The following is a 24,254-nucleotide window of genomic DNA, read 5'->3' on the forward strand; positions in this document are numbered from 1 at the left end:
CCAATCAGGAAGCCAGCAGGCAGGGGAGCAGGGAGATGACATCATCTCTCACTGCCCTGCATCCCTCCAGTTCCGCCTTCACTGTGTAGGAAGCTGTGTGCAGCAGAGAGATTGCATCATCTCTCTGCTGCCTATCTTCACTCTGGGACCCAACAAAAGACCACCAGTAGGTGACAATCCGCAATGTGTGGCAGGCTACGTGGCAAGTGGCAATCCGTAATGTGTGGCAGACTACGTGGCAAGTGGCAATCCACAATGTGTGGCAGGTGACGTGGCAAGTGACAATCCGCAATGTGTAGCAGGTGACGTGGCAAGTGACAATCCGCAATGTGTGGCAGGTGACGTGGCAAGTGACAATCCGCAATGTGTGGCAGGCTACTTGGCAAGTGGCAATCCGCAATGTGTGGCAGACTACGTGGCAAGTGGCAATCCACAATGTGTGGCAGGTGACGTGGCAAGTGACAATCCGCAATGTGTAGCAGGTGACGTGGCAAGTGACAATCCGCAATGTGTGGCAGGTGACGTGGCAAGTGACAATCCGCAATGTGTGGCAGGCTACGTGGCAAGTGGCAATCCGCAATGTGTGGCAGGTGACGTGGCAAGTGACAATCCGCAATGTGTGGCAGGTGACGTGGCAAGTAACAATCCGCAATGTGTGGCAGACTACGTGGCAAGTGGCAATCCACAATGTGTGGCAGACTATGTGGCAAGTGGAAATCCACAATGTGTGGCAGGTGACGTGGCAAGTGACAATCCGCAATGTGTGGCAGGTGACGTGGCAAGTGACAATCCGCAATGTGTGGCAGGCTACGTGGCAAGTGACAATCCGCAATGTGTGGCAGGTGATGTGGCAAGTGGCAATCCGCAATGTGTGGCAGGCAACGTGGCAAGTGACAATCCGCAATGTGTGGCAGGTGACGTGGCAAGTGACAATCCGCAATGTGTGGCAGGCAACGTGGCAAGTGACAATCCGCAATGTGTGGCAGGCAACGTGGCAAGTGACAATCCGCAATGTGTGGCAGGTGACGTGGCAAGTGACAATCCCCAATGTGTGGCAGGTGACGTGGCAAGTGGCAATCCGCAATGTGTGGCAGGCTACGTGGCAATCCGCATCTGGTGGCAGGCGACGTGGCAAGTGACAATCCGCAATGTGTGGCAGGTGACGTGGCAAGTCACAATCCGCAATGTGTGGCAGGTGACGTGGCAAGTGGCAATCTGCAATGTGTGGCAGGCTACGTGGCAAGTGACAATCCGCAATGTGTGGCAGGTGACGTGGCAAGTAACAATCCGCATTTGGTGACAAGTGACAATCCACATTTGGTGGCAGGCGACATGGCAAGTGACATCCTCAGGGCTCCCACTGATTCTGCAATATGGTGAGTTGAACCATTTAATTTTATATTACAATGTATTAATAGAAATAATGCGCTTCAATCATCCTGACACCATAACAACCATGGTGCCATAATGATTGAAGCGCCAATACCAGCCATTTCCCATATAAATTGCCCCCCAAAAACATATTTTATAGCAGTGCCCCTCCCGAGATTAGACTCTGGATCCGCCCCTGGCTAGGATGCAGGTGACTTCTTAAGCAAGCTGCCTAGCATCCACTGTTGCTAGGACACAGGTGGCTTCTCACAGAAGCCACTTAGCGTCCTCCATTGCTGTGACACAGGTGCCTTCTGAGGGCAGCTGGCCAAAGTCCAAAACTGTCAAGATGCAGGTTTTTGTTGCCACCTAGGATCCTCTATTGCTAGGGTTCGAGGCAACTTTTGCCATCTAGTTGCTCAGGCTTCTCAAAGAAAATCTCAGCCTCCTTCCATCGCTAGGATGCATGAGGTCTCTCAAAGAAGCCACCTAGCCTCTTCCATTGCTATGACGCAGGTGGCTTCTGTAGGAAGCTGCCTAATGTCCAAAATTGCCAAGATGCGGGTTGTTATTGCCATTTAGCATCCTCCATTGCTAGCGTGGAGGCAACTTTTGCCATCTAGGGTCCTCTGTTGCTCAGGCTTCTCCAAGAACATCCCAGCGTCCTTCCATTGCTAGGTTGCAGGCAGCCTCTCAATGAAGCCGCCTAACGTCTCCTGGTGCTAGGACACAGGTGATTCTCAAACAAGCTGCCTAGTGTCCTCCTTTGCTAGGACCTAGGCAGCGTTTGCCATCTAGGTGATTCTCAAACAAGCTGCCTAGTGTCCTCCTTTGTAGGACATAGGCAGCCAGGGGTGGACTGACAATTCATGGGGCCCCCGGGCAATAGGAGATTATGGGGCCCCCAGGCAATCAGAGATTATGGGGCCACACAGTATACACACACGCAGTATACAATGGCACAGTATACACAGACATGTTTCTATTGGCTGAGAAGGTACTGGAGAGGTGGGGCAGCTATAATCTCGGGATTTTTAGACCAAAAGGATGTCGGTAAGGGACATTTCAGAGATAGATGTAAAAAAAAACAGATTTTTACATACTGTCCCTGGTTTTACTGAGGCTGGCAACCCTGATGGGGCCCCCTAGTGGCCCGGGGGCCTCGGGCAGTGCCCAAGTGGCCAAATGGTCAGTCCGCCCCTGTAGGCAGCATTTGCCATCTAGGTGATTCTCAAACAAGCTGCCTAGTGTCCTCCTTTGCTAGGACATAGGTAGCGTCTGCCATCTAGCATCCTTCTCTGCTTGGACTTCTCAAAAATGCCCCTTGCATTCTTCCACTGCTAGGGCACAGATGGCCCATCAAAGAAGCTGCCTATTGACCTCTGTTGTTAGGGCAGAGAAGAGTCTCTTAGCTGGACAATGCTAGATCTCCTGGGTGGGTATCAATAGTTAGCAGAACTCACCACCAGGTAGGTAAGGCTTACAAAAAAAATAAAATGGTAGTGGGTTGAAGCTCAAAATTTCCACTTTAAGTTTAGCGCAACGTCAATGTCTCCTGGAATACATTACCAGCCAGCTGATTGCTTTTTTCGGTGCCACCCCTCTATTCTGGTGGCCCATGCCGCAAGCGATACAGTATCAAGTTATAGATTCTGTGTGGTTTCCCCATGCAGATCGGCTTCACCCGCCAAGGAAGCCGTGCCAAACTTTCCACTGCCATAAACGCGGCTCTCTGGTTAAGCCTTTGATATGTGGAGCTGTGGGGAATTGATGTAATACAGTGCCTGTATAACACTCGGAGCACATTGGCTTTGAGTTTCCGTAAGGCTCAAAACATGACTAATTCTACAAGCTGTTTTACATAAAATGTGACAAAGAGGAACAGAGTGTACGAGGAGACGCAGACTGCGTTAGGGAGGTGTTGTTTTTATTTTTTTGTATCAGAAAACACATTTCTCATCCCAGGACTTTTTCATGGCACACCGGGTCTCCACTTTATTATACGAGGGGGTCTTCAAAAGGTTTCCACACTTTTATATACACTCACCCGCCATTTTATTTGGTACACATTGCTAGCGGTTGGACCAACTTTTGCCTTCAGAACTTCATTCTTGGTGGCATAGATTCAACAAGGTGTTGGAAACGTTCCTCAGAGATTTTGGTTCATAGAGACATGATAGCATCACACAGTTGCTGCAGATTCTTTTCCACCACATCCCAAAGGTGTTCTATTGGATTGAGATCTTGTGACTGTGGAGGCCATTGGAGGACAGGGACCTCACTGTCCAGTAGTGAGATGATTGGAGCTTTGTGACATGGTGGTGCATTATCCTGCTCATTATTATCTTTATTATCGATTGGACCCTGGGCAAACATTTTCTTGGGCCCCCTCTTCCATGCAATTTCGCTCTCCACATGCTCGGAGACATACAATAAATAGCAGATAGACTCAAAACCAGCTTACTGAATCAGATCAGGCTAGCAATTGCGATTGGTTGCCAGAGGTTACAGTGTATCATTACCGCTCACTAACTGGCTGCTAGAGGTTACAGCACACATTAAGGATCACTGTCTATTTTCTAGAACTTACAGCACATGACTTCTGCTTGTTGATTGGTTGCTAGAGATTACTGTATATTAATACTGCTCAATTGTTAATCGTTTGAGGTTACTGGACATCTATACCACTCACTAATTGGTTGCTAGAGTTACTGCACAATATTACTGCTCACTGATTGGTTCCTAGAGGTTACTGCATAGCCTTACCGCGCAATGACTGTTGGCACATGCACCAAAATTCTGGGTGCTGTGGCACCATGCTATTTTGAAGATGGGTTCCATATCCAATTTGCTTACCTTTGCAGAACAGGTTGATGTTCTGCTTAATGACTATAGTTGTGGGCAGGACTTTCAAGCATGCTCCTTTACCTCCCCAGTGGGCAGCATTCAGCAGAAGTGATGGTAGATATGACCTCAGGGGGACATTATATACATATGAATGTTGCCTCTATTTACATATCAGTGCCTTGGTCCACGACTATTTACATATTAATGCAGGTTATTTACATGTAAACACAGGGTCTGCAGGTGAGTCACGTGTACAGGGCAAAAGGGCAGAGCTGGGCAGCAGCAACAGAACTTTACACTGAGATATTGGGACACAGCACGGGACTAAAACTTCAAGGGATAAGGGAATTTAAACTGGGATAGTTGGCAAGTATGAGGCAGCTACTTTGGGCCCCACAACAATGAAGGGACCCAGGGCAGCTGCCCCTTTTGCCCTGCCTTAAAAACAGGCCTGATCCTGCTGGAAGGAGCCATCAGAAAATGGGGACACTGCAGTCATAAAGGGATGGACATGGTCAGCAACAATACTCTGGTAGGCCGTGGTGTTTGAACCATGCTCAATTGGTACTAAGGGGCCCAAAGTGATCCATGCGCCAAATTCTGACCCCACCATCTGAATGTTGCAGCTGAAATCCAGACTCATCAGACCAGGCAACGTTTTTTCCAATCTTCTGTAGCGCTACCCTCGTGAGAGCCGCTGGTAGAATCAGTGCCCCACTGATTGCCCCGACCCTGCAAGTCCTCCTCTGAAGCCCTGGGTTCAGACATTGTTTTACTTCAGTGATTGACAACAATGAAATAGGTACACCACAATCTGTTAAACAAATGAACTTTTTTAATTTGTAAGATAAAGGCAATTGAAAGAGAACCACTTGGATTTATGCATTAGAATAGCATTTCCAGTCTAAATATCACCAGAAATGAAATAACACCCAGGTGGAAAAGGTCAAACAGGTAAATACAAAGGATATCTCAATATAAACAGTACTTATTCACAACTATACGTATACATAACCTATGCCAACTGATGGCAGAAGGGCAGAGGAATGGCTTTCAGCTGGGTCAGATCTCTCCCTTCTGTCCCTCAACACACAGGGGCAAATAATAAAGGCAAATGTCATAAACCTTCCATAATTGTCAACTGCAATGGAATTTATTCTGCTCTTTCAGAGGGTTCTAGGTCAATTCAAGCTCAATGAGCACAGTAAAGGAGATCCCTACAGTGGGTAGGGAGGTTCGAAGTAGTCCTGTAATATAAAGAAACAGTCCTTTGGTCTTCATCTAGCCTTGTGAAAATTGCAAGTGAAGAATTCCTGAATAGCAGAGCAAAGCAACTTCATCGACCTGGCCGTAATGATTAACCGCTTGCCGACCAGCCGCCGCCATTATACTGCGGCAGGTCGGCACGAACCGTCGTAGCTCGTGGGATCGGGATAGCAGGTGCGCGCGAACCAGTTGCATAGTGGGGGCGGGGGGGGGGGGGTGCCCAGGGGCGGACTGACCATTGGGTCACTTGGGCACTGCCCGAGGGCCCCATGCCAATAAGGGGCCCCATCAGGGTTGACAGCCTCAATAAAGCCGGGGACAGTATGTAAAAAATCTGTGTTTTTTAAAAAATCCCAAGATTATAGCTGCCCCGCCTCTTCAGTACCTTTTCAGTGTGTGTATGTGTATTCTGTGTGTGTATACTGTGTGTGTATATTGTGTGTCTGTGTGTGTATACTGTATGTGTGTGTGTATAATGTGTGGCCCCATAATCTATTGCCTGGGGGGCCCATAATCTCCTATTGCCCTGGGGCCCCATAATCTCCTATTGCCCTGGGGCCCCATGATCTCCTATTGCCCGGGGGCCCCATGAGTTGTCAGTCCGCCCCTGGGGGTGCCGATGCTCGTGGCCAACGGTCGCAATGACCGCCGGCAATAAAGAGACACAGAACAGGGACAAGTGTGCAAACACAAACTTCCCTGTTCTGTTCTGACAGGAGTGACAGATCGTGTGTTCCTATTAGCTAGGATCCACGATCCGTCACTTCCTCTAGTCAGTCCCCTCCCCCTTAAGTTAGAATCACCTCCCAGGGAACACAGTTAACCCCTTGATCGCCCCCCCTTAGTGTTAACCCCTTTACTGCCAGTGACATTTATACAGTAATCAGTGCATTTTTATAGCACTTATCGCTGTATAAATGACAATGGTCCCAAAAATGTGTCAAAATTGTCCGATGTGTCCACCATAATGTCACAATCACGATAAAAAATAAAAATCGCAGATCGGCGCAATTACTAGTAAAAAAAATAATAATAATAAAAATGCTATAAATCTATCTCCTATTTTGTAGGCGCTATAACTTTTGCGCAAACCAATCAATATACGCTTATTGCGATTTTTTTTTACCAAAAATATGTAAAAGAATAAATATCGGCCTAAACAGAGAAAATAAATTGTTTTAGTTTTTTTTTAAAATGGGGATATTTATTATAGCAAAAAGTACAAAATATTGTGTTTTTTTCAAAATTGTCGCTCTTTCTTTGTTTATAGCGGAAAAAATTAAAACCGCAGAGGCGATAAAATACCACCAAAAGAAAGCTCTATTTGTGGAAAAAAAAAGAACGTCAATTTTGTTTGGCTACAGCGTCGCACGACCGCACAAGTTGTCAGTTAAAGCGACGCAGTGCCGAATCGCAAAAAATGCCCTGGTCATTCAGCAGCCAAATCTTCCGGGGCTGAAGTGGTTAAAGAAACAGACTCTTCCTGTGTTAGCAAGATGCAGATGAAATCACAGTGACTGCTGGTTCAAAGGTGCTATATCCTGTAGAAGTACAAGTAACTGTAGCTGCCAAGCGCACAGTCAATATGTTGTTAAGGACTGGGGTCGGGAAACCGGTCGCCTCAGCTGTCAGCGGGCTTCCCTGCTGACAGCTGAAAGTAAAAAAAATGATTGCCGGCAAAAGAAGCAAAAAACCCTTATCCAAGCACGCAGCCTGGCAGGCCAGGAAGGGTGGGGAAGGGGGGAGGGGGAGATAAGGCAGTGCCCCTTCCCCCCCCCCCCCCTGAACCATACCAGGCCACATGCCCTCAACATGGGGGGAATGCCTGCCCCCCGCCCCAAAGTACCTTGTCCCCATGTTGATGGGGACGAGAGCCTCTTCCCGCCAACCCTGAGCGGTGGTTGTGGGTGTCTGCTGACCGGTGCATGCTGGGTTGATGACGTCACAAGGGAGTGGGGCCACCAGGTGACCCCGCCCCTTACCTATTTAGGAACTGTCACCCGGCGAAGCAGGCATTCTGCGGTCAGCTTTCCTTGCGGGTGGAGCATTTTTTTTCCCTTTTTCGGGGTCCAGTGGTATGGCGGGCGTCATGATTGACAATGGATCTACATTGGGGGTGGCATTGTTTTTTTTTTTTTTTAATTTTTGAAACTTTTTCTTGGTGAATGAGTACGGGTACAATGTACCCCATACTCATTCACATGGGGTGGGGGTGGGATCTGGGGGCCCCCTTGTTAAAGGGGGCTTCCAGATTCAAAGAAAACCCCTTGCATGCAGACCCCCACAAACACCGCCCGGGGTTGTCCGGAAGAGCCTCCCCCCTGCCCAAAAGCACCACCCATTTTGAGGGCATGTGGCCTGGCATGGTTCAGGTGGGGAAGAGGTGCGCTTGCTGCCCCCCCCCCCCCCGCCTTTATTGGCCTGCTAGGCTGCGTTCTTGGATAAGGGTCCTGTATGGATTGGGGGGGGGGGGGGGGGCACGCTGTTTTTTTTCTTCAAATTTTGGCATTCTTTAAAATCTTTTATATCTATATTACTGGTGATAGCTTGCAGCTTGGAAGTCCATTTAAATGTTTTTTTTTTTTTCTTTAGAAATGTCAGTTTTGCTGCAGCAGGTTCTATACATGGTACAGACGCTCCACAATACAGGCAGACTACGGAGACCTCCCAGACACTATATTTAAAGGAATTTTTCAGTTTTATTGTTTCACTTTAAAGGGGGTTGGGCCAGGAGAGTCAAAGAGGGACCAGAGAAGAGGAGGATCGTTCTGAATAATGCTGATCAATAAGGAAAGAAATGAAAATCCCAAGAGCAACACATCACACAAAACTCTTGTACGAAGAATAGAAGCAGCCCTTGCCTAGAGTCTGCCCGACACGTTCGTCCCGCCCACGGGGCTTAGTCATGGGGCCACCATCAGACTGAGGATATCTAGTGGCAGACAAAAGTACTGCAGGGGAAATCTCTGGATTGAAGGAGAATATTGCAGCCCAAAAAAAAAAAGTTTTTATTCTATAATAAATGTGGAGGGAAAACACTAACTACACTCACAGCAAGATACGGGAGGCTGCAGACCAATGCCTTTATATGTGCTGCAAATAAAGGAACCCTGAGTGCTCCTGGATTTTACCTTCTTTACATTTGTAAAAGGCCATCAATTCTGAATAATAAAAAAAAATTCCTTTAGTTTCAAGTATAAAATACACCCCTAAAAATATTTTTTTGGAAAGTAGACACCCCAAGGTGCTTCTGTCTGATCCAATGCTGTTCTCAATTAGTGCAAGGAGATCAGCAGAGGCAGAAATCACACATCAGAAAGGTCCCACAGGGCCGCTGTGCACTTCCGGGTCCACATGAAACCCAACTGGTGGACCCAGAGCTGCCCCGTGACACTGAGAGAAGTGTGGTGTCAGCTGAACATGGGATCCCAGATGACAAAGACAATTGGGTGTGAATATAATAGAAAGAGCCGTTTGGCTACTTTGCCCTGGGCATTGGATGACCTTGTCCCGGCACTGGAAATCTCCCCAATGGAACCCAGACAGAGAAAAAAAAAAAAACTAGAAAGGGGGTCTAATAATTTTCCACTCCAGGGGTAGTAAATGCCAATTCATGAATGACCGGGCAGCAAAATGGGGGCTTAGTCATGGGGCCATCAGACTGAGGACATCTAGTGGCAGACAAAAGTACTGCAGGGGAAATCTCTGGATTGAAGGAGAATATTGCAGCCCAAAAAAAAAAAAAAAGTTTTTATTCTATAATAAATGTGGAGGGAAAACACTAACTACACTAACAGCAAGATACGGGAGGCTGAAGACCAATGCCTTTATATGTGCTGCAAATAAAGGAACCCTGAGTGCTCCTGGATTTTACCTTCTTTGGATTAGTATTCATTTATAATTTGGTTCTGGCCAGAGTTCCACTTTAAACTTTTTTTTCAGAGACAATGCTGAGAAAAGGGCATGGCTCTGACCACATTAATAATCCGCAGTCCTCTTTAGGTGTATTTATTTTCCTTGCAGGGCTCTGTTAACTCCTATAGCTTGTTCTTGACACCCTACTCGTTAATGGCGATATACGGTATTGTCAGTCTGCGGAGGTGGAGACGGATTCCCGGGAATATTCACCGGTCGCCTATATTTAGACAGAGAAGTTAAAATAAATTCTCCTGTTGCCGCTCGGGTGTAGCGATATTTTCTCTGCGTTCCTGTGATCTCTCTTTTCTCCACGGAGATGTCATCTGGGGGTAGCCGGCGACCCCGCCACCTGCAGAACCTTCTCAAAGCCGCCTATTCATGCCTCCGAAGCGGCTCGGCTTTTGCCTTTTAACCATATTTGGTTTCTCCCTGATGTGCCGCAGCGTCTGCTGGTAATATTAATACCACATTTCAGGAGCAAAGCAGAGGTGAAGGAAAACAAGACTGAGATGTTTTGGGACAGGCTAGACGAGGAACAATCGAGAGGCCTGCCAAGTGGGCAGTTTTCAAAGAGGACCTGTCATTTTTCTTTGAAGGTCAAACCTGAGGACTGCCATGTTACACTTCATTACTGTCTAGGACATTTTTAATTTCTCAGTGGTGTTATACATAGTCTGACAATTATTCTGTCATGCAACACTGTCATTTAAGAATTTTTTTTATCTTTTATTATTTATTTATTTTAGACAGATAGGGCTTATTTTTTACCAGTCAAACTTGTAAAAGGCCATCAATTCAGAATAAAAAAAAAAGAAAAAACCTTTACTTTCAAGTATAAAATACACGTCCAAATCCTGTATTTAACCACTTGCAGACCGGACCATTTTGCTGGTCAAAGACCAGACCACTTTTTGCGATTCGGCACTGCGTCGCTTTAACTGACAATTGCGCGGTCGTGCGACGTGGCTCCCAAACAAAATTGACGTCCTTTTTTTCCCACAAATAGAGCTTTCTTTTGGTGGTATTTGATCACCCCTGCGGTTTTTATTTTTTGCGCTATAAACAAAAATAGAGCGACAATTTTGAAAAAAAACGCATTATATTTTACTTTTTGTTATAATAAATATCCCCCAAAAATATATAAAAAAACATTTTTTTCCCTCAGTTTAGGCCGATACGTATTCTTCTACATATTTTTGGTAAAAAAAATCGCAATAAGCGATTATTGATTGGTTTGCACAAAAGTTATAGTGTTTACAAAATAGGGATAGTTTTATAGCATTTTTATTAATAATTTTTTATTATTTTTTTTTTACTAGTAATGGTGTCGATCAGCGATTTTTATTGTGACTGCGACATTGTGGGGGACCCATCGGACATTTTTGACACAATTGTCATTTATACAGTAATCACTGCTATATAAATGCAGTGATTCCTGTGTAAATGACACTGGCAGTGAAGGGGTTAACCAGTGGGTGGCAGTGTAGGGGTTAAGTGTTCCTAGGGGTGTGTTACTAACTGTGGGGGGGGTTGGGCTTTCATTTAGTGAACACTGATCTCTGCTCCAATCACATGGAGCAGAGATTAGCGTCACTAGTTGCTAGGCAGAATGGAGAAATGTTGTTTACACGGCATTTCCTCCATTCGGCCGCTCCGTGAGACGATCGCGGGGATGCCCGCGGCGATCTAGTCAGCGGGTCCCGCGACCGGACTCACGGGGGTCCCGACCAGCGCTCCTGATGGCAGGGCGTCATTGAATATTGGACGTACCTGTACGCCAATATGCCTGCCCGTGCCATTCTGTCGACGTACATCGTTGTGCGCTGGTCGGGAACTGGTTAATGACCCTTGCCTTTTCTGGAGGGGCATTATACATCATTGTAACAAACCTTTGTAATGATCATGTAATGTCTTTTGATATGTGTGTTCTCTTTTGGAATTGTCTTTCCTTTCTGTGATGTCATTGTTAAATAATATTCTTAATAAATGTGTTTTTTTTTAAAATACTTTTTTCAAAGTTACTTTACCTCTTTGGTACCGCAATAGTCCCCCTTCTCTCCCTTGTTGCTCATAGGTGCCCTGTTTGAAGGCACCATTTGGCGAGCTTCACATTTTTCTATAAAATACACCCCAAAAAATATTTTTGGGAAAGTAGACACCCCAAGGTGCTTCTGGCTGATCCAATGCTGTTCTCAATTAGTGTAAGGAGATCAGCAGAGGCAGAAATCACACATCAGAAAGGTCCCACAAGGCCGCTGTGCACTTCCGGGTCCATATGAAACCCAACTGGTGGACCCAGAGCTGCCCCGTGACACTGAGAGAAGTGTGGTGTCAGCTGAACATGGGATCCCAGATGACAAAGACAATTGGGTGTGAATATAATAGAAAGAGCCGTTTGGCTACTTTGCCCTGGGCATTGGATGACCTTGTCCCGGCACTGGAAATCTCCCCAATGGAACCCAGACAGAGAAAAAAAAAAAGCTAGAAAGGGGGTCTAATAATTTTCCACTCCAGGGGTAGTAAATGCCAATTCATGGATGACCGGGCAGCAAAATGTTCTTCAAGCAGAGGTCCAACTCTTATGTATGAGCTATGACATTACAGTCCCCCCTTAGTCTGTTTCCTCTGTCCCTTCTTCACACCCTCCCTTTACATCACAGTACCCCCTTTACATCAAGAAAAAGAACTGCTGCTCCAGGTGTATAGAGATAAGGTGGATTGGAGTATCTTGCAGAGTGCTAGCCCTGGCCCACCTCCATGGAAAACTTGGAAACTTCTAATCACTTCTAATCACAGTCCCCCATTTACATCAGTGTCCTCAGTCCTCTCTTCACATTCCCCCCTTTACCTCACAGTACCCCCTTTACATCAGTGTCCTTAGTGTCCCTTCTCATCACAGTCCCTCCTTTACATCAGTGATCTTAATCCCCCCTTCTCATCACAGTCCCTCCTTTACATCAGTGATCTTAATCCCACCTTCTCATCACACCTCCCCTTTAAACCAGTGTTCTTAGTCCTTCCCCTTCTAATCGTAGTCTCCCCTTTAGACTTACTGTCCTACTCTCCACACTTCTCTCCTGTACATAGTGCCCACTGTCATACCCCCCACACTCCTGTACATATTTCTCACTGTCATACTCTCCACACTCTTCTCTTATACATGCTGCCCACTGTCATACCCTTCACACTCCTCTCCTGTACATAGTGCCTTCTGCCATACCCTCTGCACTCCTCTCATATACATAGTGCCCACTGTTAGACCCTCCACATTTCTCTCCCTCACCCGCACATACTTCCCACTTTTATACCATCCATACTCCTCCCCTATGCCTCTTACCCACAAAAACTGTTCTTTCAAATTATACTGAATATCCTCAATGTTACCAGCTCTAGAATGGGCACTTTTGTCAGTTCAACTAAAGGAAATCTCACAGTCCTCATATTTGTTCTGCCCCATTATTAGTACTTATTTAATTTTGTAATTACTATTGTGATGTATAGAGGAACACAGGGGATGTCAGCTACTCTAAATATAGCACTTGTAAAAAAAGCATCCCTGAAAATATTTTTGAAATGTTGACAACTATGCACTTAGGCACTGCCCAAGGGCCACAGGGTCAGTAGGGGGCCCCATGAGAGGCTCCTGTGATATTAAAACGGTAGTAAACTTTTCTAACATTACTACTTTTTAGAGGCCCTGGGGTAGGTTATGCCATAATGTACAAGTATGCCCAGCATATTGGCACATTAGGGCACACTTAAATTGTCAGACTGAGCCCTCCAGTGCTGTGCTGTGATCAATCCGGCGGGGCCCGGGCACTTCCATCTTCACCCGGTCTTCCTTCTGGGTTCTGTGCCTTCGATCACTTGCCTTGGCCAGGCTGCGTTGATTTCATTCCCACACATGCTCATGTGCGTCCTCTCTCTCCCATCCCCCCTTTCTCTCTCATCCTCCCTCCCTTACCCCTCACACCTCTTTAATCCCCTATCTCTCTCTCTCTCTCTCTCTCTCTCTCTTTAATTTAATTTGTTATAACAAAAAATAGTTAGAATTTTTATTTATTTATTGTTTATAAAGGGCCAACCAAAATCCTCAGCACCAGGCCCATGATGTTCTTAATCTGGCCCTGGGTGTGTGCACCCTAAAGCATAAAACTTACATGTATGAGTGTGTATCTACATATATATATATGGCCCCCGGCACATTGAACCCTTTGCCGGCACAGTATTAGAGAAATGCACTTGTCATATGGCACAGCTGGTAAGAGGGAGATTTTCCCATCCTCCCACCAGCACACAGAGCAATAATGTAAATGCGCATAGGGTGAGTAAGGTGTGCTCAGGTACATCCCATACACCCTATGCGCATGCCTATGATTGACACTGACACTCACTAAACTAGGTTGAGCTCTGACCTAGTTAAAGTGGTTCTAAAGTCGCAAGTTTTTTTTTTACCTGAAAGTGATTGTAAAGGCAGAAGGTGCGTTCTATGCATTAAAGCGGAGGTCCACCCTAAAGTGGACCTTCCGCTCATCGGAACCCTCCCCCCCTCCGGTGCCACAATCGGCACCTTTCAGGGGGGAGGGGGGTGCAGTTACCTGGATAATCCAGGTAACTGCACCCACTTCCGGGATAGCTCTCTGCGGAAAGGGGCGTAACTTACGCCCCTTTCCGCAAGTGCCCGCCCCTTCCCGCAAGTGCCCCGCTGCCTGCTGGGAAACACACAGATCCCAGAGGCAGCGGGGAGCGTCCTTATTGCGCAGCGCGATTCGAGCATGCGCAGTAGGGAACCGGGAAATGAAGCCGAAAGGCTCCATTTCCTGATTCCCATACCCAAGATGGCGGCGGCAGGACCCGACAGGCGACCTAGAGATCGGCTTCGGGTGCCGACATCGCGGGCGCGCTGGACAGGTAAGTGTCACTATTTTAAAAGTTGCAGCTGCAGTATTTGGTGGACTCCCGCTTTAAGATAAAAAGCCTTCTGTGTGCAGCAGCCCCCCCCCCTCCCCCCAGCCCCACTAATACTTACCTGAGCTCCATCTAGATCCAGCGATGTTGCAGCAGTGTCTCAGCTGCCCCGGACTCGCCTCCTCATTGGCTGAGACAGCAGCGTGGCGCCTTTGGCTCCTGCTGCTGTCAATCAAAGCCAGTCAGCCAATGAGAGAAAGCAGCGTGGCTAGGGGGCAACCCTGTACCGCTCGCCTCGGGACCGGAGCGCGGACGGAAGCAGGCCGCCTCTCTCCCGGAGCGCATCGCATGTTCGTTGATGCCGTTGTGTAGTGTAAAGGGGTCAGTCACTTAAAGATCCAGTAATACGAATTTGTGCAGATGGGTAAGAGTAAAGCGATGGTACATCTTGGGCCCCAGTCCAAAATAGCGTAAGGTCATTTTAAGATAATCCCAGTCCACCCTATCGAATGCTTTTTCAGCATCAGTAGAGAGGAGAAGGGTGGGCTGGGCCATAGGTGTGCGCAAGGGATGTGCCAGGTGTGCCTGGGCACAACCTAATCCTGGAGTTGGCAACCCATCAATTGTGGGCAGGTGACAGTTAAGCCGCGATCCTTACTTGCCTCCCCCAGAACCTGGACAGCTGGAGTGGAAATTAATGGACTGATCTGTATGTTCTTCTGCAGCAGCTGAAAGTAGGCTTCCCCTCCTCTTCCTCTCGCCGATATTCAGCTGCCATGGGAGGAAAATACAGGGGATTGGTGGCAATGTATGCCACCCCTCTTGTCCCAGTTCCTTTTCTTTCTGCTGCCCAGGTCCCCCTGTGCTCTCCTGCTCCCCCCCATTGTTTTAGGATAACGAGTGGGGAAGAGGCCGGTTAATATGCCACAAAGGCATATGTGTTGGAGCTTTGAGGTGACCCTAATACAATAGGCTGCGCACATCTATGGGCAGGACATATCTACAAATGCATTGAATCAGCAATAGGGATCGAAGGGAGTTTTCTCTGGCCTCTCTGTTGGGTATAAAACCAGTTTGCTCTGCTGTAATCCACCGGGGAAGTAAGGGAAGTAATCTATTGGCTATGACTCTTTTACTAGCGGAGGAGCCCGGCTTTCTTCTTCGTCGTCGCCACCGTCCGGGGGTCTTCTTCCAACTTCAGGGGTCTTGTCCCCCTCTTCGGGGCATAAAGTTTAGTGTCTGAAGCCGCGTACACACGGGCGGATTGTATGGCCTACTTAGTCCGTCAGACAATCTGACGGACAGTCCGTCATACTTTCCAATGAACGGACTTGACCACAAACGGATGCACAAACAGTCCGTTGAAAGCTTGCGCGATGACGTGTACAGCACGTACGACGGGACTAGAAATAGGAAGTCCAATACACAGCAATGCAACCTTCCGCCGTGTAAATCCTTTCTGAGCATGCGCCATTCTTAGTCCGTCGAACTAGCCTACTGACGAGCGGATTGTCCGCTGAAACCAAAGTATGACGGACAGTATTACGGAAATTCCGAAATACTTAGTACGCCAGACTGCACGCTGAAAAAGTCCGCTGAAGCCCACACACGAGCGGACTGTCCGCTGAAATGTGTTTCGGCAGACTAAGTAGGCCATACAGTCCGCCCGTGTGTGTACGCGGCCTAAGTTTAATAACGAAATGGGTCTGTAGCTACTACAAAAAGTAGGATCTTTGCCGGGTTTAGGGATAACTGTTATATGGGCAGAGAGGCATTCCGGGCATAAACCTGAGGTGTTAGAAAGTTGGCATAAGCTGTGAGATGGGGGGAGTAAAATATCACTAAATGTTTTGTAATAAAGGATTGTGAATCCATCTGGTCCAGGAGCTTTACCCGTGGGCGAAGATTTTAATGCGTTTTGGAAATCCTCGATGGAGAAGTCAGCCATATTTCTAAGGGCCGTTGTGAGAGTTTGGGGAGTTTGGCTGCTTTCAAATAGGAGAGTATTCGTTTTGCATTTTCTTTTCCTGACAAAGGGACGCTAAGGCCGCGTACACACGGGCGGATTGTCTGTCCAACTTAGTCCGCTGAACCGCGTTTCAGCGGACAATCCGCTCGTGTGTGGGCTTCAGCTGACTTTTTCAGCGGACAGTCTGACGGACTTTGTCTTTCGGAATTTCCGTTATTTTGTCAGCTGAAACTTGGTTTTGTCCGTCCAAACTTGGTTTCAGCGGACAGTCCGCTCGTGTGTAGGCAAGTTGGACGGACTAAGTATGGCGCATGCTCAGAAAGGGTTTTCACGGCCGAAGGTTGCATTGCAGTGTATTGGACGTCGTTTTTCTAGTCCCGTCGTACGTGCTGTACACGTCATCGCGCAAGTTTTCAGCGGACTGTCTGTTCATCGTGTGTGGTCAAGTCCGTTCATTCAAATGTTGGACGGACTGTCTGTCGGATTGTCTGACGAACTTAGTTGGGCAGACAATCCGCCCGTGTGTACGCGGCCTAAGTCACCTTTAACATTATACAGGTTGGCATAGAATTCTCTGAAGGCCTTGGGAATTTGAGGGGTGGCATGTGCTATTTCACCTGTTTGGAGTTTGATTTTAGGGACAAAGGACGTTGCTTTCTTTGCTCGAAGGGATCTAGCCAATTGTTTACTGGGTTTGTTCCTCCATTCGTTGATTTTTTGCAAAATTAAATGGAATTTCTTTTTCGTTTCTAAGTCCAGGAGAGCTTTGAGGTCTTCCCTTTTGAGTGTAAGCCCTTGTACACACGTGGATAATCCGACTGTGTGTGGGCTCCATCGGACTGTTTCCGTCGAAATATCCGACGGACCAAGTTTGAGAGCTTGGCTATAAAACTTTCCGACAACATGATCCGATTGGACTTTGTCCGATCATGTGTAGAGAATTCCGATCGGACAAAGTGCCACGCATGCTCAGATCAAATTCCTAGACCAAAGCTATTGGCTACTAGCCTGAACGTAGTCCTGTTGTAACAAAATAACGTCATCATGTTCTGAACGATCGGATTTTCCGACAACTTTGTCCGACCGTGTGTATGCAACACAAGTTTCCGACAAAATCCGTCAGACAAAATCCGACGGATTTTGTTGTCGGAATGTCCGACCGTGTGTACAAAGGCTAATGCCGCGTACACACGATCAGAATGTCCGGCGTACTTAGACCGCCAAAACGCATTTCAGCGGACAATTTGATCGTGTGTGGGCTTCAGCGGACTTTTCCAGCGTGAAGTCCGGCGGACTAAGAAAGTAATTTTGCAGTCCAATCTTCCCGTCGGACTTGGGTTTCAGCGGACAATACGTTGGTCAGTATGCTAGTACGGCGGACTAAGAATGACGCATGCTCAGAAGCAAGTACGAAAAAAGGAAGCTATTGGCAACTGGCTATTGAACTTCCTTTTTCTAGTCCCGTCGTACGTGCTGTACGCCATCGCGCAAGCGAACGTCGGAGTTTCTGTGTGTCCGTGTGTGGCCAAGTCCGTTCGGTAGAAAGTCCACCGGATTATCCGCCGGATTGTATGTCGGACTAAGTACGCCGGACAATTCGATCGTGTGTACGCGGCATTAGAGCTTCAAGGTGTGAGGCTTGTAAGGATAACTTGTGTTGTTTGTCTAATTCTGCAACCTGTTGTAGAATCATTTTAGGCTGGTGGCCATGTTCTCTTTTTTTCCTTGCACCGAGTTCAATAAGTCTACCCCTCATCGTAGCTTTATGAGTCTCCCACAGTATCGAGGGGCAGTTTCGGTAGATGCATTCTCCGTGAAGTATTGGGTCAGGGATGAAGGTAATATGGAGGCTTCAGTGGGATCGGAGAGGAGAGAGTCATTGAGTTTCCAATTGTTGGTGCGATGCGGCAGAGTGGGCATGGTCAGACGCATAAAGACAGGCGCATGATCTGATATAGGTGCGGTACCTATAGAGGCCGAAAGCAGAAGAGGGAGGTGAAAATGATCTATGAAAGTATTGTCTATTCTGGTGTAGGAGTGGTGTGTTTTGGAAAAATGGGAATAATCTTTATCTTTGGGGTCGAGTAAATGCCGCACATCTATTAATTGGAGATCAAGAAGCCTTTTTTTTCACATAAGCTGGGCATTTAAACGGGATACTAGAGCGACCCTGTGAAGTGTCTATAATGGGATCCAGTGGCATGGTTATGTCTACTGCAAGGATAATGACCCCCTTAGCAAATTGTGATAGTTTAGTGAGGATTTGGGAAATAAAAGCGGGTTGGTTGTTGTTTTGTGCAATAAACATTGCATTGGGTGTTGCCCAGAAAGCCCTTGAGGAAAATAAAGCGACCTAAAGGATATACTTCCGCTGAACCCAATGGCCACTCCCTTGGCTTTATTAGTGTCAGATAAACTATAGTACCGTTGCGGGAAATAAGGCGAAGATAGTTTAACAGAGGTTGAGTGTGTTTCTTGAAGAAAGATTTTTTTCTTTAGTTCTCGCAGTACTTGATGCTGTTTCACGGGCCACATTTAAGACCCTTACATTATACAAGATAACCGTTAGAGTAGCCATTGTGTCAACGGTATACCAGCAAGGGGGAAGGTGGGAATGGAAAAAGTAAGGGTAAACCTGGAGAAGGAAAAGAAAGGAAGAGGGCATGTACAGAGTAGACATTTACAATCTGTAAACTAAATGGGGGTTAGAGGATAAGCACACAGAAACTGCTGTGTTCCCTGAGGGAAAGGGGAGAGAGAGTAGACATCAAGACCTCTAGAGAGAGTCCGACAGGTATTATATATGAGCTGCCCACACTCACCAACCCTAAAGGGAAGGGGGCAAGGAACATACAAAAAGATAAGAGCATTGACTAGGAGCAGTTTGCCCCATCAGCATACGGCCTATGTGTTACTTATGAGCAAAAATTAAACTCTAGCAATGCTAAAACAGGAACAAAATAATACAGGAGTAGCGGACCATAGTAAATAATAGTCCAATAGTGTAATAAGGAATAAAGTAGAACCTGTATTGATGTCAAATATTCAATAGGTCTCTGGTCTCAGAAAGAGAACTGTGATGGAGAAGTGTCACAAAAACTTAATAACAGAGTAACAGCCACAGTAATTGTGGGTATATGTGGATGCAAAGAGAATGCACAGAGTGCATCTCACCCATTTTTCTGAGAGGAACCCGGTGTCGCTGTGTGCCTCTTTTTTGAGGGGGTTTTCCACCATTGGGGCTCCAAGAGGACCGAGGATGTTGGTATAGGATCCTGCCAACCTGGGAGCTCCAGCAGGGGCATAATGAGGTCATGGAGGACAGTTGGAAGATCCTCAGGAAACCAAATCGTGAAAGAGCGGCCATTTTTGGTGGCAATCAAACATGAAGGGAAGCCCCATCTGTAAGTGTCACCATCCGTTCACAGTTGGTCAAGAAGGGGTTTTTTTGCGACAGTCTAGGGTCTCATTGGAGAGGTAAGGGAAAATGTTAATGATGGCTCTGTCAAAGTCGATGTTTGGGGTGCTCTGCAGCTTGACCATAATGGCGTTCTTGTCTTCAAAGTAATGAAGGCAGCAGATAACATCCCTGGGTTGGTCAGTTGCAAAATTTTGCAGTCTCAAAGCGTGGTGGACAAGGTCAAATCTCAGCGGGCCAGTGACAGGGTTGCCAAGAACTGTATTCAGGATACCCCAGATCGAGGGTCCGAGATGATTATCTCTGGTTACCTCTGGCGACCCCCGGATATGCAAGTTATTCCTGTGATTGCGGTTTTCCAAGTCCTCAAGTTTGTAGAGTGAGGGCAAATGCCAGTTGAGTGACTGTCTCCTGCAATTCCTTAATGGCTGCCTCATGTGAGTTCCTCAATTCTGGCTACCAGGTGTGATATGTCTGATCTCACTGCTGTGATTTCCTTTTTAATGGATTTCTCTAAACTGTAGAACATACCTGCCAGTTCTTTTTTGAGCCCACTCACCAGGGATGACATTTCTGAGCCAGCAGGGGATCCAGGGTCCTCCATGAGCTCCGAACAGCAGGAGGAGGCAGGAGAACTCTCCTGGACGGAAGGCACGTGTGAGGAGGGAGACACAATCGATCTTGAGGGTCTAGCCTGTCCGCTCCACGTGTTAGGGCTGGATCTCTCTGTGGCCAGGTACCGCTTAATGAAGCCTACAGAGGACAGCTGGGCAGCTGAACCTTTCCCGGACCTCTTGCCAAGTCTTGATGCTTTAGACGGCATTGCTAGAGGGTTTAAGACTGATGGCTGGACAGAGCTCTCCTCAGACACATCCGCTCTGCATAGGCCATGCCCTAATCATTTCCTGATAACATGGATTCTATGGAGTTAGACTGCACATGCTCAGTTTGGTTTGTATTGCTAGAGAGGTTTTTTATTCTTGGGAGGATGCATGTGATCAGCACAGGGCCAATCAGCACCCTCCAGACAGATGGTCAGGGGTCTTGCAGTCTCATAGGACAATCAGAAGACTCCTCCTACAAGCTGTAACCAGTGCTTGGCTGGACAATGATATAAATCTCAAGACTGCTATTTACTGCGGATGAGAAAAGGTATTTAGCAGTTTATATTTACTAAAATAATTGCATTCCCATGTTCTTTGTAATGTGGGAGACCAGATATAGTGAATGCCGGCTCTTGGGTTCAATAATACTTTAAGGTAAAAAACCTTCTGTGCGGCAGGAGCTCCCCCCAGCCCCCTTATTTTTACCTAAACCCGATCCGATCTACGATGTGCACGAGAGCAGTGGCTCTCGCCGCTGTCTCCCTCCTCATTGGGCAGACTGATAGCAGCGGCAGCCATTGGCTCCCACAGCTGACAATCAAAAGCTGTGAAGAGGGAATGGGGAGGCGGAGCCGAGTTGCTCGGCCTGTTTTACTAGACACCGACTGGGCGGTTTTGGAGTGAGCCTCCATGGATAGTGGCTTTCCTGGAAGCCACTCCCCGAAGAGGAGTGGCCTGGATCGCCAACGGGGGACCCTAGAAAAGGATTGGGGCTGCTCTGTGCAAAACCATTACACAGAGTGTGGAAACATGTTTGTTATTTTCGTTTAAAAAAAAAAGGAAGGTTTAACCTCTTCCGGACTGGCCCACGTACATATACTTCGTCAGGAGCGGCCCAGCTGTACAAAATTAAATTTTGTGCCCGAGGTCTGGGGCGCGGGGCTAGCAACCCGATTCTGCTGTGATTGGACACAATGGGAGCAAATCTGCGGGTCTAGTGGACCCGATGTTTGCCAGTGTTCTATCAAATAGTGCCCACTATCGAAAAGTGCCGTGTATGGGCAGAATGGAAGGGCATTGCAGCTGATATCATGATCAGCTGGTGTGACGTCACAATAGCGCATGAGCACATCATAGGAGGCTTTTTTCGAGGGAAGATACCATCTGACAGGCACAATTGAATGCTGTGCAAACAGCAGATGGACACCATAGTTCTGAGATTGAGCCTCACTGTTGCCGGGCGCGTTGCGGGTGTGTTGAAGGGCGGGTTTTGTCTGTGTTGCAACCCGCCCTTAGACACAGGCAAAACCCGCCGTTCAACACACCAAACTTGCCCTGCCACTCAGACAAAACCAGACCTTGAGCACACTGGAGTGTGCCCGTGTCGCAACAGCAAGGCACAATATGACAAATACGGTGTCCCTCCGCTGTTCGCATAGCATTCAATTGCGGCCGTCAAATGGTATCTCCCATCCTAAAAAAGCCTCCTACGTGGGCACTTTTCGACGGAGGGCACAAATCGACAGAACACCGGCACCCCGCTATAGTTCCCGGGTCTGACAGAATCCCGTTCTGCCTATGTAAACAAGGCAGGTAACCGCACCGTCAGTGGGGAAGATGGAGATCTTGTGTTCCTGCTATGCAGGAACAGGAATCTCTGTCTTCCCCCAGTCAAAGCACCTCCCCCACAGTTAGAAAGCACTCCCAGGGAACACATTTAACCCTCTGATTGCCCCTGATGTTAACCCCTTCCCAGCCAGTGTCATTAGTACAGTGAAAGTACATTTGTTTTAGCAATGATCATTGTATTGGTGTCACTGGTCCCCAAAAAGTATCACTTAGTGTCAGATTTGTCTAACGCAATTTCACAGTTCTGGTAAAAATTGATGATCGCCACCATTAGTAGAAAAAAAAAAAAAAAAAGGTCCATAAATCTATCCCATAGCTGGTAGACACTATAATTTTTGCACAGACCAATCAATATACGCTTGTTGGGATGGTTTTTTTTAATCAAAAATATGTAGCAAAATACATATTGGCCAAAATTGATGAAGAAATTAGATCTTTTACATTTTGTTGGATATGTTTTATAGGAGAAAGCAAAAAATATTGTTTTGTTTTTTTTTCAAATTTTTCATATTTTTTTGTTTATAGCGTAAAAAATAAAAACCGCCGAGATGAACAAATACCACTAAAAGAAAGCTCTATATGTGGGGAAAAAAAAGACATACATTTTATTTGGGTATAGTGCCGCACAACCACGCAATTGTCAGTTAAAATAACACAGTGCCGTGTCACAAAAAAATGCCTTGGTCATGAAGGGGGGTAAAACCTTCCGGAGTTGGAGTGATTAATATGACTTTAATGTTTATTTATTTTCAGCAGACTATTTTATTTTACAGACTTTTCCTCTAGTTATGAGGAAAAGATACAATGTATCTTTTGGTCTTCACAGAGAAGAAACAACACTGGGGCTGATCTCCACAGTAATGATCAATGTGATTGGTTAATCGCAGTGATCACATGGTCAGGAACCAGTTCTCCTGGCTCCCAATCATTAAAGGAAGACCCAGAGCTGTTGGCAATAGCTCAGTCTCAGTTCTGGTGATTGACCAGCACCAGCACAAGAGTGCATATATGTAGAATGCAGACCAATGTGGATAGATTCACACAATATAGAGCACCTCATCCTGGGGTTATTGGAGCAAGTAGAACAAAAGATGGGACTATAGCGGTGCAAGAAACAAACCAAAGAAAAAAATGCTGAGAAAAAAAAATTCTAAATGTATTATATAGAGTCATATTTTTAAAAGACATACGCTTAAACCTAAGGATATGGCTCATACATTTGTTTAAAATGATATAGTGCTGAATCCAGACACGTTTCGCCCTATGCATTGGGCTTCCTCAGGGGATGCTATCTCATGGGGTGGGGTGCTTGGCATTAGCTAAGTGTATTTTCCTTTTTGTATCTCTGTTTTTACCTTCAGTATAATATCTGAACCAACCTGCTTTGTGATGTTAAATACATAATACATTTTGAAAATGTTATCCCAACATATTTTAATTTGGTTTGTTTCTTGCACTGCTATAGTCCCATCCTTTGTTCTATTTGCTCCAAGAGTGCATATACAGTTGTGCTCATAAGTTTACATACCCTGGCAGCATTTATGATTTCTTGGCCATTTTTCAAAGAATATGAATGATAACACAAAAACTTTTCTCGCACTCATGGTTAGTGTTTGGTTGAAGCCATTTATTATCAATCAACTGTGTGTACTCTTTTAAAATCATAATGAATAGAAACTACTCAAATGACCCTGATCAAAAGTTTACATACCCCAGTTCTTAATACCGTGTATTGCCCCCCCCCCCCCCCCCTTAACATCAATGGCAGCTTGAAGTCTTTTGTGGTATTTGTGGATGAGGCTCTTCATCTTCTCAGATGGTAAAGCTGCCCATTCCTCTTGGCAAAAAGCCTCCAGTTCCTCTAAATTCTTGGGCTGTCTAGCATGAACGGCACGTTTTTAGATCTTCCCAGAGTGGCTCAATGATATCGAGGTCAGGAGACTGAGATGGCCACTCCAGAACCTTCACTTTATTCTGCTGAAGCCAATGACAGGTCAACTTGGCCTTGTGTTTTGGGTCATGGTCATGTTGGAATGTCCAAGTACATCCCATGCACAGTTTCCTGGCTGAGGAATTTTGATAACATTCTGCATTCATCTTGCCA

This window comes from Lithobates pipiens, unplaced genomic scaffold (assembly GCF_037356315.1).
Source record: "Lithobates pipiens isolate NorthernLeopardFrog02 unplaced genomic scaffold, aLitPip1_a1.2 Scaffold_23, whole genome shotgun sequence".
Classification (NCBI taxonomy): Eukaryota; Metazoa; Chordata; class Amphibia; order Anura; family Ranidae; genus Lithobates; species Lithobates pipiens.